The sequence below is a fragment of the Meriones unguiculatus genome, chromosome 16 (genome assembly GCF_030254825.1).
Source record: "Meriones unguiculatus strain TT.TT164.6M chromosome 16, Bangor_MerUng_6.1, whole genome shotgun sequence".
In the NCBI taxonomy this organism is placed as follows: Eukaryota; Metazoa; Chordata; class Mammalia; order Rodentia; family Muridae; genus Meriones; species Meriones unguiculatus.
Genome location: NC_083363.1, coordinates 43,471,510 through 43,487,304, shown reverse-complemented (window position 1 = coordinate 43,487,304; position 15,795 = coordinate 43,471,510).

Sequence of the window (15,795 nt, the reverse complement as noted above, 5' to 3'; positions counted from 1 at the left end):
ATTTTTCAACATTGAAACTCAAGAAAAACAGATTAAAAGTAAGAAAAATCATGAACTTTTTTTTTACTAAAAGGAAATCTAGAGCTCTGAGAAGGAATTAGAGGTAGAGGAAGCAGGCTTAGGAAGGGTTGCTTGCTTGCACCCCTTCTGTCCAAGTACATTAGGTCTCTCTAGTCCGTTATCCCATTGCTGATACTCAGGAGGTGATTTAGCCACATTCTTCAACACTTTTTATTTCTTCTTACTTTATTTGCTTTGACATCAGATTCCCATCTGAGATAAGGCAAATCCTTGAAGTATTTACAGCTACCCACTGATATTTTTCCTTTACTTTATGTAGCTTCCAACAGTGGCCATAGTAGAAAACACCAGAGTGTATATAATGATAAAATAAAAGGGGAGGCTGGAGCGATAACTCAGCCATTAAGAAGAGCACTGGCTGTTCTTCTACCAGACCTGGTTTCAATTCCTGCAACCCATGGCATGGCTCATAACCCTCTGTGAGTCAATTTGCAAGAGTCTCAGACTCTCTTCTGGACATTGAGGGCATCAGGCATGTACATACCTATACAAAAACTCCTGTGTATAGAAAATAAAAATAAGAATGGTTCAAAAGAATCTTCTGAAATACTGGGCAAGTTTTTTTATTTGTTAAAAATCAATGTAAGCCTATTAATCAAATGATATCAATCAAATCAAGCCAAGTGCAACTACCCTGTATTCATTCTGAGCAAATGGCTGCACATGAACATGAGTTTTTAACCAGAAGATAGGAGTTTCTAGCATTCGGACAAACTTTTAAATACCATACTCTGGTCTCTCTTCCGAAGAAACAACTAAACCTGACCATAAAAAGAATGATATATTTCTAAGTCTTCTCAAATTCATCAAAGATTAATATTAAGTTAGTACTTAAATCTGAGTAAAACTATATACCCAGAGAATGAAGGAAAATGTTCTAGGCCTTTAGGCATTGGCTGGATTAGAAAACTCGAGTTTTTCAGTTGGTAAACTGTCTTTAGAGGGTAATTAAAAGGTAAGGTTTTCCCAAAGTAAGAAAGCGAACCAGAGATTCTCATCTACAGTCTGTTATTTTCTCAGAGTATTTAAGATCACACCTTCCTACCTAAGCTGGGGTTGTTTCTACTTAGAGAAGTGCCAGCCATAATCCTGCCATCAGTGGTTACCAGAACACAAAATCTCACCTCCCAAAATAAGGAAAAGAGTATGCCACGAATAAAATTGGTTTAAAGTAGAGCCAAGCTGATAGTACTATTAGGCTCTTGCCAGAAAGTAATGGGAAGCGAATAACTAGTTCTGCATTATGTTGCTGAAATAACTTCATGCATAAAATTATAAGCAAATGATGCACTCATTCCTAAGTGAGCAAACACAGCAGGGATGTGACATGAGAACATCAGCTAGAGAAAAGAAACAGGAACACCAAAACATTGGAATTACCCAGAAGAAACATTGGTCTTCCATACAAAGATTCAAGTAAGTATTTAAAACTATGTTTTCTGTATTCAAATACGTAAAATGTGTATCTGCTGGGCTTTACAAGTATTTAAAATATACATATATTTTCTTGTACATAAATTTACATATTTGTAAACAACAAATATGGAAAAGAATAAAATCAAATGAAAATAACATTTAAAATACAAAACTGAATTTTACTTTTTCTTATACATGAGACAATTAGAAAACTAGAGCAATTGTCCAAAATCTGAGAAAAATGAAAAAGAAGATAGACAGAAGTGGGTTTTTAAATATCCGGAAGGAGATTGTTGATCTTAAAGCCTGTGCTGTTGGTGTTCTCTTCCAGGAAGTTGTCTCCTATGCAAATGATGTCAAGGCTATTCCCCATTTTTTTCTTCTAATCGATTTAGTGAGTCTGCTTTTATGTTGAGGTCTTTAATCCACTTGGACTTTATTTTTGTGCAGAATGATAAATATGGGTCTATTTGCATTTTTCTACATGTGGTGCAGGAAACCTTATGGAAGAAGGAGATAGAAAGACCTGGAGGGACAGGAGCTCTACAAGGAAACAAACCAATAGAGCCAAAAATACCTGGGCCCATGGGGGCCTGCAGAGACCAATGATACTCCAACCAAGGACCAAACATGGAAAGGACCTAGTACCCCCTGCTCAGTTTCCAAGTGGGTTCCCTAGAAAGGAGGCAGAGGACGTCTCTGACACGAACTCAGTGGCTGGCTCTTTGATTACCTCCCCCTGGGGGTGCAGCCATACCAGGCCATGTAAGAAAATGATACAGCCAGCGCTAATGAGACTTCATAGGCTAGGGTCAGATAGAAGGGAAGAAAGTCCTCCCCTATCAGTGGACTAGGGAAGGGGCATAGGGGGAGAAAAGGGAGGGTGAGTGGGATTGGGAGGAGATGGAGGGAGCTACAGCCAGCAAACAACATGAATAAATTCTGATAGATAGATAGATAGATAGATAGATAGATAGATAGATAGATAGATAGATAGATAGATAAAACAACCAAAAAGAATGGAGGTAACAAAGGAACAGTAGAAACAGAAACAAGTGAGGGTAATTAGAAATAAATACTAAGTAAATAAAAACAGCGGTCTGCAATTTTAATATTCAAACACAGAAGTAAAAGATATAAAACTAACAACCTAAGCCTGGGGAGGCATGAAAGTAGTTAAATGCCCTTGTATTGTGGCATAGATGATGAAAGCAATGATTAACTTTTAACTTTGACAAGTTAAATATCCATGCTGTAATTTCCAGAATGGGTATAGAAAAAGAAATACAACCTTTAAACCAAGAGGTATTTAAATTCACTGAAATGAACAACAACAACAACAAAAAAAAAAAAAAAATAGGAGAAGAAAAACTAGATTATCCTACCTGAAAGCAAGAATAGAAACGAAAATATAAAATGAGTAAAAGAAAACAAATGCAAATTATAGATATGATCTCAAGTATATTAGTAACAAATAGCTTTAAATATAAGTAAAATGCCTGGATGGACCTAGCCCTCCTATACATATGTAACAGATGAGCAACTTGGTCTTCCATTATCCCAAGGTAATAGAAAAGAAGCGAAAAAGAAGACAATAGAAATAAAACATGAAGATGTAAAAATAGAAAGCATCCAACTGAAATAAACACTCATAAAAAATAATTTCTTTCAAAATTCTAACATGAAGCCTAAATACCTGACAAGACTAAGAAAAATAACAAGTCTCTTACATCCAACCTCAACTCCTGGTGTTTTGTTAGCATTTACATAAAATGCTGACAAAACTTGAAGAAACAATATATATATGTATATTAAAAAATAGAAATACTGAGCTTCCCTGTGACCATTGAGTAAAACAGAAAAGGTTTCACACCCATTGACATCAAATAGCATGTAAACTCCAGCTGCTGCTCAATTAATTCACAAATTAACGATACACACAAGTAAGAAGGTTTGGAAGGTGATAAGGACATGTCCCATAAGACATAGACCAAAGAAGAACTCACAATGTATATTAGGGTGTATTTTAATGACTTATAATGATATTATTACATACACAACCAAGAGACTCGCAACTTCGGCAACTCAGTAGCTGGGCACAGTAGGAAATGCCAGTAATCAAAATGTTAAAAAGAAAAAAACATCATTATGCAAAAATGTAGACTCAATAGACAAATTCCGTATATTTATTTATTTACGTATGTGTGCGTGCATATATATATATATATATATATATATATATGAACACAACAGTAGTTAAAGAAGAGATCATGAAGTTAGTAGGAACCAGTTCTTCGGGGGGCAGACACGAGAGGGTTTGGAGGGGAAGAGAGGAACAGGGAAGTGACATTAAATTTTAATTTAATGAAAAAATATTTTTAATAAAAACCACTCAGTAGTAGGACTGAGGATCTAGCTCACTGAGAGAAGATTTTCCTAACACATACATGGCCCTGGGTTAAATGATCAGCATAATCAAAAAAGATAAGTGGTATTAGTGAAAAGATTTTTAAAACATTGTATATTTGGTCATATTTCACCCTCATTTTAAACAAATCTAATAAAAATGCCATGACAACATTCTGTCTAGGCAACAGTGTTATGGCCTCTACTTTAGCATTTCAGGACAGTCACAGACTCTAATATTTGGAAATTGCTTTCTGCTGAGTCAATATTAATTTTCAGTACAAAACATGACTTCCTGTATTATTTACTAAGACTGTCCTCTTGACTCTGATTTATATTCTGTGAGATAAATTTGGCAAAAACACTTCCCAGGAATATGTCTTATCTCCTAGAGTTACATACTAGAAATCAGTCCATCAAGATTAATGCTCTTTCTTCCCTCATCTCCCAGATCTCACAGTAAGAAATTATCTGCCATCTTTGAACTATTACACAGTGCTTTTTTTCCCCATCTCTTATTATTTATAATAGGGCTTGGCAACCTGTTTCTATAAAGTGCCAGACCTTTGAACTTTTACACAGTACTTTTTCCAACTCTTATTATGATTTATAATAGGGATTGGCAACCCTGTTTCTATAAAGTGCCAGATAGCAAATATTTTAGGCTTTCCAGGTCATGTGGTCTCTGTTGCAACTACTCAACTGTGTCATTTTAGTGCAATAGCAGCCATACATAATATGCAAACAAATATGCAGCTCCGTTCCAAGAAAACTTTGTTTTTTAAAAAATGCAGGGAGATAGTATTTGGCCCATGGCCTTGCCAATTCTGAGTTATAGTAATACTTTGAGCTATAATTAATTGTCTAATATTAAATTATGTTCTCATTGTAAATAAAATATGTATTTTATTAATTTTAAAATCATACCCAACACTTTTTCAGGCACAATATGAAACACTTTAGATTAATTAACTTACAGAATTTTCACAAAAATGTGTTCCTTTTATGAGAATTTATAAGGAGAGTGTGCTACAAAATCATTTGATAAAAGCCAGGATTGAATCTCATTGTGTTTAACCTCCAAATTCAATTCCTATTGGCTACATTCTGCTTTCTATTATGTAAGTATATTTCAAAGTAATGAATGAGTCAATGAAAGAATTTCCCTTTAAAGTGTCTCTTTACAAGGTTGTATTACTGGCTAGTTGGTGGTACACACTTTTGATCCCAGCACTTGGGCATTAGAAATAGGCAGCTCTATAAATTCAATGCCAACCTTCTGGTCAATACAGCAAGTTCCAGGAAAGCTAGGCCTACATAAAAAGACCTTGTCTCAAAAGAAGAAAAATTAAAAGCAACAACTTTAAGTTACTGGGTATTGTAGGATATTTGAGCCCATTGTGAACCCCAACATTGTGAACTGAAAAAGCATGTTTCTATTTTGGTTTGGGTGAGCCCTAACACACACCTTTTATCCAAGAACTTTCTGTTTATAGTAAACAGGTGATTATGATGTGGTTCAGACAGCCCTACTACACACCTTTAATCCAAGAGCTTTCTGTATACAGGATTTAATAAAGTTAACCTTATGTCAAGAGGCAGAGTAGGAAACCAGCTGACAGAGATTAAAGAGTAGAAAAGACTTTGAGTTGATGGGTATTTAAGACAGCGTGTAGAATTAGAAGGAGCTTTAGGTCACTAGTCCTTGAGATTAAGCTCTCTGGCTTTGGTAGCTTTTTGAGTTTTGAGCTAGCAAGCCTTTGGCCTTGGGTGTTTTGACCTTTTTCTCCTAGGCAGTCATCTGAGCTAGTGAGTCTTTTGGGGTTTTTTATTGGGACATGAGCTGAGAAGAAAGATCAGATGAGTGCTTTCTCTGCCTCTTTGAGCTAGCAGGTTTTCACCCCAGCATATGGTTCCTGAGTCTTTATTGGTAAAATAGAATGATGGAGATTTTCATTGTTTTATAATAACAACTTGGTTTGATAGATAGATCAGTAGTGCAGAACACTTGTTGCTGTTACAGAGGACTTAGGTTTGATTCTCAGGCCCCATGTGATATCTCACAATCATCTGTAACTTCAGTTCTCAGGAATCAGTGCCCTCTTCTGACCACCGTAAGCACTAACCAGTTGCATGGTGTACATACATACATACATGTAGACAAACCCACATACATAAAGTAAACACTTCAAAAAAGAACTTTAAATCTTTTATTACTCAAATATAACTGTGATAAAGAAATAAAATACCCACTTATAAACTGTTCTATAACTGCTACAATGTTTTTTACATTGAAATAAAATGGAATCTGGACTAGCTATTTCAAAGGGAACACTCCCTGGATATGAATTGGCATGTAATTTTGAAGATTTCTGAAGAGGAATTGTCAAAGTATTGGCCTGTTGCAGAGAATTCAATATATATGATTGACAGGAAGCACAAATCTCCACTCAGTCAACCATTAGAAACAGCTCTAAGATGAGAGGGTGTGTCAAAGAAGGAAGCCAAAGGATATGCAAATATGACTCAGTCACAAAGCACAACAGATTTAGGATCAGGCTTCCACTTTCAAAACTACAAAAGAGAAATCAGACTCTTTTATCAAGAAATTGAGACATTCTCTATACTACTAGCTTAAGAGTTTGAGAACAGAAACACAGAGAAAAACTATGTATTGAAGTTGGTCTAGAAAATGAGGTGGAGGTCTACCAGTAGAAAGATTTGTTCTAAATACCCTTTAGTAATCAACAATTTGGGACTGACTTTTTTAAAGTTTCATCTTTTGGGAGAGAGGATATAAACAGAAATCAAGTAAATATGTGAAATTCATGTTTCAAAACATAGAAAAATATACAATCTTACGGAATGAAGACTGGTTCTAAAATAATAAAATATTTCTCCTGCTCTCAGCAATTCTTAGTTGCCTGTAGTTCCTGTGTAGGGCTGAGGGCACATGGTCTTTCCCTTATCTACTTTAGTATTTCTATTGTTGCCCTTGCTCATCTCATGTTTAAGCAATCAAGTTGGTGAGACTTAATATGTGTAGCTACTGACATTCTTAAAAGCCACAATATAACAGCAAATTTATTGTTCCAGTTTTTACAATCTTTCTGTCCCTTCTTCCACAATGATCCCAGAGCCTTAGGTGTAGAAGTTGTATTGTAGGTAAAGCCCTTGCTACTGGGCCCCAAAACTCTGAAATTTTATTGGTGTGGTTTTCTATATTCGTCTCCTTCTGTTGCAAAGAGGGCTTTCTTTATTAGGAATGAAGACTACACTTATCTATGTGTATAAGGACAAATATTTAGAATGGAGTTAAGAACCGTGCTGATTTACTGAAGTGACAGTTGAAGGTTCTCCTCCAAGATCCATGACTTTACTTACTAACCCTGGTTAAAGACCACTAAGGAATACTGAGAGTAGGAGAAATAGTCTTTCCCAGGGAAGAGCACATCAATTCATTATCCAATACCAAATGATTAGCTTCTGAAAAGATATATCCAAGTAATTTTATACAGACTAAACAGGTTGTACTTATATATTTATGTATATATGTATGTATGTATGTATGTGTAGCAACAATAAATGTATATATTATATGCTATATATTATACAATACATTATGTTATATAATTTATGTAACAACAATGAAAAAAGACATTGAGTTTGAAAGAGCCATGAGCAGTATAAAGAGGGAGGTTTTGGAGAGAGAAGGGGTGGGTAAATGCTGTAATTATATTAAAATCTCAAAAATAAAAGAAATAATTTGAAAATAAGGTAAAATAAATTTAGCTCACTTGGATAAAATAAAATAATCTAAACTAGCATTGTTTAAAAAAATCAATCTGCTAAGAATAACAAGTATGCAATTAGCCATTGTTTGGCATCAGTGTGTTTTTCTTCTAAGTATTCTCTACTTGACAAAATAACAATATAGTTGAAGAGAGCCTCTGATATTTATTCAAGTGGGGATCTTGATTCTGCCTCCAGAAGCAAATATTCCAGCATGAGCTGACAATATTAGCTGAGGAGCCACTGAGATTATTCTGGAAATATCTCTCAGATCGTGAGAAGATGAACTATTGCTTGTGATTTTTAGTAAAGATAAGAGACCTGAGTAAATAAACACTAAAAGATCATAGTCACTAGTAGAGTTGGAGACCACCACATGCTTTGATCTGGGGTCCCGGTTGTGCCTCTACAATCATGGGTCTGTCTGTAATCATTTGTCTATAGTCATTTGCCACGAAATGGTAAAGAAAGAGCTGCAAGGTGGGACTCACGATATCTTATACACAGGATGATATGAATCTAAAGGTATTAGTTTAGGTTAGTCAATGAATCAGACACCTGACCATGAATAACATGAGACTAAAAAATTTTCTATGGATGTATTTGAAGAAGGCGAAAGAAATAAAGATTAGGAAGAGCAATTGTGTAAGCTACTTAAAATCTTCATAGAACCCTAGTTGATGGGCTGTATCTTCATTTAGGAAGCAAAACATAATCTAAAAGGAATTGGAATTTCAAATCCCACAGGTAATCTACTGCTTGGAGGTATGCTTTTGTCCTCCCATACTTATATTTTGAGGGAGTCCCATGATGCCAATTAAATCATCATACACAGAAATCTTATTAATATGACATTCTAGAAAATCAATAAGAACAACAGCCCCAGTGCTCTATTTCCCAGAAGAAGATTATTGACAGTATTGAGGTTCAGCTAAGGAATGAGATAACCATGGGCTCAATAAGTAACATGTGAATAAGAAGATCATAGGAAAAGAATGCAGCTTACATAGAGGCTTAGAGGATTAGTTGCAAGAAGGGTCTAAGAAAGTAAGACTGAAAACAAAAAGGGAAGAAGGAAAGAAAAAATGTGACCAGAGAGAGATGAAAAATATTTACATTGACTTTTAGCCTCATGATCAGACATAACATCGATGTCATTGCTCTTGTCTATGTAGTTCCTAATTCACACATGTCAGGGCACAGTTTCATTTTATTTCCTAGTACCGACTCTTTGGGGTTTACCACATAATGTCATGTGCCAGCTGTCCTAGCAGTTTATTTTCTTTTGTATGCATTAGGTTAGGGAATGGTTATGTATCTACACCTTGACTGGGTGTCTCTTAAACTTACTGTTTAAGGCACCTGAGGTGAAAGTTGAAAGCAAATACAGCAGAGCAAGAGTCTCTCATGTAATACGGAAATGTGCTCAACTTGCTACTTAAACCTCCAGAAGAAAGGCAGACACACGGGATAGTCAGGCTGCTTCCACAATCGTGACTATTCATGAGCTGTTTGTAGCAAGGTAGCCAAGAAGGTTGCACACACATGGGTTTTACCACCTCCTATCTACTTAAATAGAATTGATATTTACAAATATAATTGAAAATATTTCTAAGGATGAGTTTATTCACAACATTCCTAATCCATCTTGTAAATCTTGCTTTTATTTCTTCAGATGAGGGCATGAGTTGAGGGCCATACCCAAGCTTTACAAATAGATCCAGCCCCTTAATCTCTTCACCTGGGCCTAGAATGTTTTCAGCCTCCTCCATTTACTGCTGAATATTCTCATCCCATCTAGTTCTTTCTGAACTCTGGCTGGCTGGCTCAACTCAGCTGTTCTGGCTCAAACTTCTCCCCAAGCTGACTGATTCAAATTTTCAAATTGACTTCTTTTGCCTTCTGATTGACTTGCTCTGAAAACAAACTACCTCCGAACCGCATAAGCTGAGCTGCAGAAACTGGACAAAACAAATGGGAGGTGCAGAAACTCAATTAAACTCAACTAAACTGTACTGAACACAACTCAACTCTCTCCCTGCACAGCTCTTAGTATCCCCTCCTTCCTGTCTATGATGATTCTTTCCCTGACTCATTCTGCCAAATCTTTCTCATGTTCATCACTTTGTCTGTCCCTCTATTAGATGTCATTGTTTAGAATTAAAGGTGTGTACTGCAGGCATGTCTATATCTCAGCCAGAGAAATTGTAGGTGTGCATGAAGTGCTTTTCTATATTCCAGATGGATCACACAGACCTAGGTCTTTGGATGTGATTCCTTGACAGAGTAGACATGTTGCTGGATTAAAATTCCTCCACACCATTCAGATCTTTTAGGCCCCTTTCAGAAAGAATGGAAGTTCTTAAAACCTGTTTTTTAAAGGTTCCAGTAAGTGGTTTGATGTTTGATGGCTGGAGAGAGAGGCAAGGACAAGATAGAAACCTCAATTATCACAAAGCCTCACCACAAAAGTGTGGAAAGAGAAGGAAACTTCAAAAATCCACTCTCAATAAGCAGCTCAGAATCTTCGAGGAGAAGAAGCATAAGGATCTATAGTTGGATACTGCATATTCAGCCCTCAGAAAACAAAGCAAAGAAAAAAATCAGTAAAATGAGAAGCTTATTTTATTGTAAACCCAATTAAACTATACCCTCGGTAAATGTAACTATATATCCTAACTCTTATAAAATCTTCTGTATATTCATTTGCATATCCCTCTCCAATGTGTTTGCCTTCTGCCTGTGGGGCACTATTGGTAAATCCCAAAACTCAATGGAATGAAGACATCTGAGTATTTAAGTACATTTAACTTACTATTATCTTTATCTCACAGAACTTCACAGCTGTGTTCTAAGAAAAGATTTCAAAACAAACTCATATGCATACAAAGAGCCCAGTGATTCTGGATTAAAACATCCATGTATCATATATAACCTATCATGTTTACCTTTTAAAAAAATGGAGTTTAGCCAAGCATAAAAATAATGTCTCTTTAATTTGGCTTCAGTCTGGTACCTTTTTGTATATCTCCATGGGGAAGCAGGGGAGGGTGCTTGTTCTATGAGGACAGAAAACAGCATATTTATTAAAAGATGTATGGTTGGCTGGTTCCTTCCTCCAGCAAGGCTATCGTGTGAGCCAAATGGCCAGTGAACAGCAGTATGTGCTTCCCAACACAGGTAATGAGAATCTGTAGTGTAAAGAGCAGCAATAACCATTAAGGACTTCTTTTTAGTAAATATGTAATTCTTGGAACAAATAAGCCCTTGATAACATTTTAGTTAATTAAGATATTTCAAAAAATAGTCTGGTGCATCTCTACAGCCTACAAAACACAGCTATGACGAGTGTGGCAAAATATACCCAAGGATGCAATAGTGACACTTGTATTTTGGTGGTAACCAGAAGACGTCTAATTGGACTTAAGGCCCACTGAATAGGAGAGAGTTACTGTAGCCACCTACCTATAACTAGTGAGATCATAGACACTAGAGAATAACCTACTACAGCCACTTTTCTAACCCAGGATAGTTCCCAACTAAATTCTGAACCCCTATATTCATATCTGCATGTAAGTTAAGTACTCACCCCTCAACAATGAAATTTTTTTCACAGCAGATATAGACTATCACAGAAATCCACAATTGGTCAAAATGCATAAAATTAGCAGTGGGGCTGTGCATCCCCAGCTGATACTTCTACAACACAACACCTACACTTAAGGCTCAGGAAAAATCATAAAAGAGGAGACAGAGAGAATGTTAAAAGCCAGGACTTTTGCTGTAAGATGGTGTCTTCTATATATGACAGGGAGATGGACCTGTGAAATTTCAACAATATAGCTGCTTAAATAAGACCTATACAGTTACAACACCAGTTGACATTTCAATGTAAATAGGGTAAGTCTTACAAGGGCCCACTCCTAGATGAAGAGCTACAGGCAATTAATGGCTACCAAGAGAGTTCAAATCAGTTTCTCTGAGGACAGGCCCCCAGATGGGTTATCCATTGTCAAGTGGTTAGTCCTAAACACATATAATAATGCTAAAATGGAGTCGTTAGGTTTTATATGTATGAATATCAGTAATTAAAGAACGGCTCATATTTTTTTCCTTTTTTAAATTAATTAATTTTTTTATTAATTACAGTTTATTCACTTTGTATCCCAGCTGTAGCCCCCTCCCTCATCCCCTCCCAATCCCAAACTCCCTCCCTCTTCTTCCCCTATGCCCGTTCCCCAGTCCACTGAGAGGGGAGGTCCTCCTAATAAATTTGAGAGGGAGGGAAAAAACACAAGAAGAGTTGGAAGGGGAGTGGGTGGGATGGTAAATGAAGAAGCAAGCTATCCCACACTTAAGCTGTAGCATAAAAGCAAAGGTTGCCTCTCCATTGGACACATAAGACTGCACTAATCAAGAACCCAAAAGGGCTCCATTTCCTAAAGATAAGCAATGGGCTTCAGTCCCATTTTGCAGAGGGGGTAAGTTAGTTTACATTGTAATTAAGTGAAGGGCCAAAGGTAGAAAGTTCATAAAAACAGCATTAGAGACATCATCACTGGTAGTAGAAATTTAAATGTAGTTTGTGAACCACACAAAGGACAAACTTCACTACAACACAAATATCAAGAAGCAAGAATGATATGACCGTTACATGAAGCTCTTTCTAAAGTTACAATAGTAGACCACTGAAGACTGGCTCCGTATTTCTGAAACTCGATTACAATAGATTATCAAAGAGAAGTCTGAACAATAAAGTGGGGATTACAAAGATCTTCAGTAATTTGTAATTATCTATAAATAATTTGTAAAAGTAAATTAATAAAACAAATTTATACCAAAGTATGGCACTTGGCAAAGTATGACACTAGTATATTTCACATGTACATTTGACTTTATAAGATAGGAATCAGTGAGGTTTTAAAGAGTCTGATAAATATATAAGTTCTGTCAAGCATGGAGTTTTTGGCACAACTATTAAAATCGGATATCATAGACCTAAAGTAGACACAGACATTATATAAGGTCAAAAGGCTGACTGAGTTCCCATTAAACTGTAGTCACGGTAATAGACTATTGACCAGGGGTGGCCCATGGTCTATGATTTTCTAGCATCTATTCTAATGTGTTTTGATGCAACAAGTCATTATTACCATTCTTATGATGTTAGAATGATTGGTCTGAGTTGAAATACATTATTGTCCAAGACCATGTGATTTGCTGACTTCAAAATCCATCAGAGGAAAGAACTTTGAAAAGAATTTTCCAATCTTACCATGTTAATGCTACTTATACCCTTATGCAATTTAATGTCACACTTTACATGTTTCATTGGTGTATAAAAAACCACCAAGTGGAAAAAATCCATTAAATGATTCAAAGTGGAAAACTCAACCAATATAGTTTATCTCCAGAAAGATAATACTAAACCTTATCTATTTACATTTAGCCAGGGACATATAGTTTTATTGCTTACAGAATAAAAACATAGAGTCAAACTAATGATGAAGCTGTTTAAGTTTCCCTTTGGGTGGGTTTATAGTCGGCCAATGAGGAGTTCACAGCAATAGGAGATAACAACCCAAAGGAGAAGTGGTGCAGAGAAAAGTGACAAGTTTCTCTATAAATAAGCCATCCAATTGTAACAGGAAGATGGAATTTCATAGATGACGCTGTGAGTGTACAGTATACTTAGACATATTCTGGTAAGGTAATCCCTAGAAAGTTAGCCTTTAGAACAGTTTCCAGATAACCCTGTTTGTTTGTTTGTTTGTTTTCTTTTTTTTAAGGTCTATATAGCAAACCAAACGCATCTGTATTAGATCTTTTTCTTCCTGCTGTGACAAAATTTCAAAATCAACTTAAGGAAGAAGGTGGTCATTCTGGCTCACAGTTTCAAAGGAACTGTTCATCATAATGGAGAAGGCTTGGAGTCTGGACCAGTTATGTCTGCAGGAAGCACAAGTGTCTTGTTAACATGGTCTAAAGAGTTAGACCAGAGCTGGGGATGAGTGTAACCTTTAAAGCCCTACCTCTAGTGATGTCCACCAACCAGGTGTTCCAAAAGTTCCACAGTCTTCAAAATAACACCAAAATCAAGCCTTCAAAGCATGTAAGGACATTTGGTCATGAAACCATTACAATGTATTTGCTATTGTTTCTGTACAATGGAATTGTATGTAGGTCAGTTTCCAAATGGCTATATCCCTTATATCTAACACTAATAGGATTATATGTGTATAAATTTTAAGAATTCTCCACGCTGTTTTAAAAAAGAAATTGTAAATAGGTATATCAGAAATATATATAGATTTCTTCATTTAATTTTTCTATCTAAAAATCTTTAGATAGTTATTCATTTTTCAACTTTGTGCCCTCTCTATCCCAATATAGATTTGGCTACTATGAATGAGCTAAAATGTTTCTACAGGACACATTTGTAATACTTTGCTAACAATTGGGTCAATCCAATTTAGGAACGTGAGGAGCTGTCTCTGACACCACTGTATGTCTATTTGGAAACTTCCCAATATCCAGGGACGTACTCAGCTACTTTCATTTTACTACACACTAGTTTTTCAATCCTAAATTTGTCCCTTGCAGATTTTTAGCTCTATTCCTGGTGGTTATTGCATTATTAATATTTGAAGCGGAATTGGCATACTTTTGTAGTTGCTCCGGTAAATTATATCATTGGTAAACTACTCAACCAACTACTTTAATTAAAGTAGCAATTTCCTCATCCTATATTGAGCTTTTTTACCTTCTCTCTCCTGTCTCCAAACATCTTTTCTTGCCCCTTAATGGCTGAAAACTTGACTATCCTATAGACTCCTGTGTTCAGGTATTCCCTGTAATCTAGTTTGTGTTCTCTCATGGATAACTTTCCATATGAACTCTATCCATGAGTGACTTTTCTATTAACTTTTCTTCTTGATGCTACAACAAATTATCCCCGACTTACCTGTCTTAAAAAAAATTGAATTTATTCACTTGCTAGCTTAAAATCTGGAAATCTAAAATCACTTTCATTGAACTGGAATCAGTGTCAACAAAGCTAGTTCCTCTGGAATAAGTTCTGGTTGGAAAATCTATATTAATGGCTTTTCTAAGTTCTTATGCTTCTGATGTCCTTTGAGTCATAGCCCCTACATCCATTTTCATAATATCTCATCCCAAGTGCTGATTATCACATCTACGTGTCCCCCTCTTCACCCGCCCCCATAAGAACACATTTAAAAACAGTTATGAAACACTCCAAAAATCAGGCTAATCTTTTCACCGCAAGATTCTTGACATAACCTCACTTGTCAAGTCCCTTTTTTAATACAAGAATAAACTTCAAGGTTACAGAGACTAAAACCTGGATGTTCCAGAATGCATATTGCTTCTTAGAATATACACCCTGCACCCAAAGAATTCATGTATCTCTTCATGCAAAATACCTTCACTCCCATTCAAACATTCATAAAACAATCTCAGTCAACTTCAGCTTCTCTTGAACTACATAATAGAACTGAGGACAGAGTGAGGCCTCTAGGTAGTGTCCTTTGTCTACACCTCTGACCAAACACACACACACACACACACACACACACACACACACACACTCACGAACAATTCAATTTTCAATTTCTCACAACTACTTTATACATCACTTATTTCTCCTTCAGCTGTCTGCCCTGCCATTGCACCTTCTCATATTTTATCTCTCAGCCACTGTTCTGGTGGTGACTACCTTCCTCTAGCGCCTAAGCTACTATGAAGCTTTTAACTGATTTTTCTGCCTCTAATTGTTATAATCATTCCAGTCCAGTCAGTATGCTCTTGAGATGATGCAAGCAGTGATGAAATGCTAGAAATAAGACAAAAATTATAAAACATATTTCAGTGTTCTAAGAGAATACATCTGGGGAACAGGGACTGTCTCTGACATGGACTCAGTGGCTGCTCTTTAATCACTTCCACCTGAGGGGGGAACAGCTTTACCAGGCCACAGAGGAAGACAATGCAGCCAGTCCTGATGAGACCTGATAGTCTAGGATCAGATGGAAGGGGAAGAGAACCTCCCCTATCATCGGACTTGGGGAGGGGTATGCG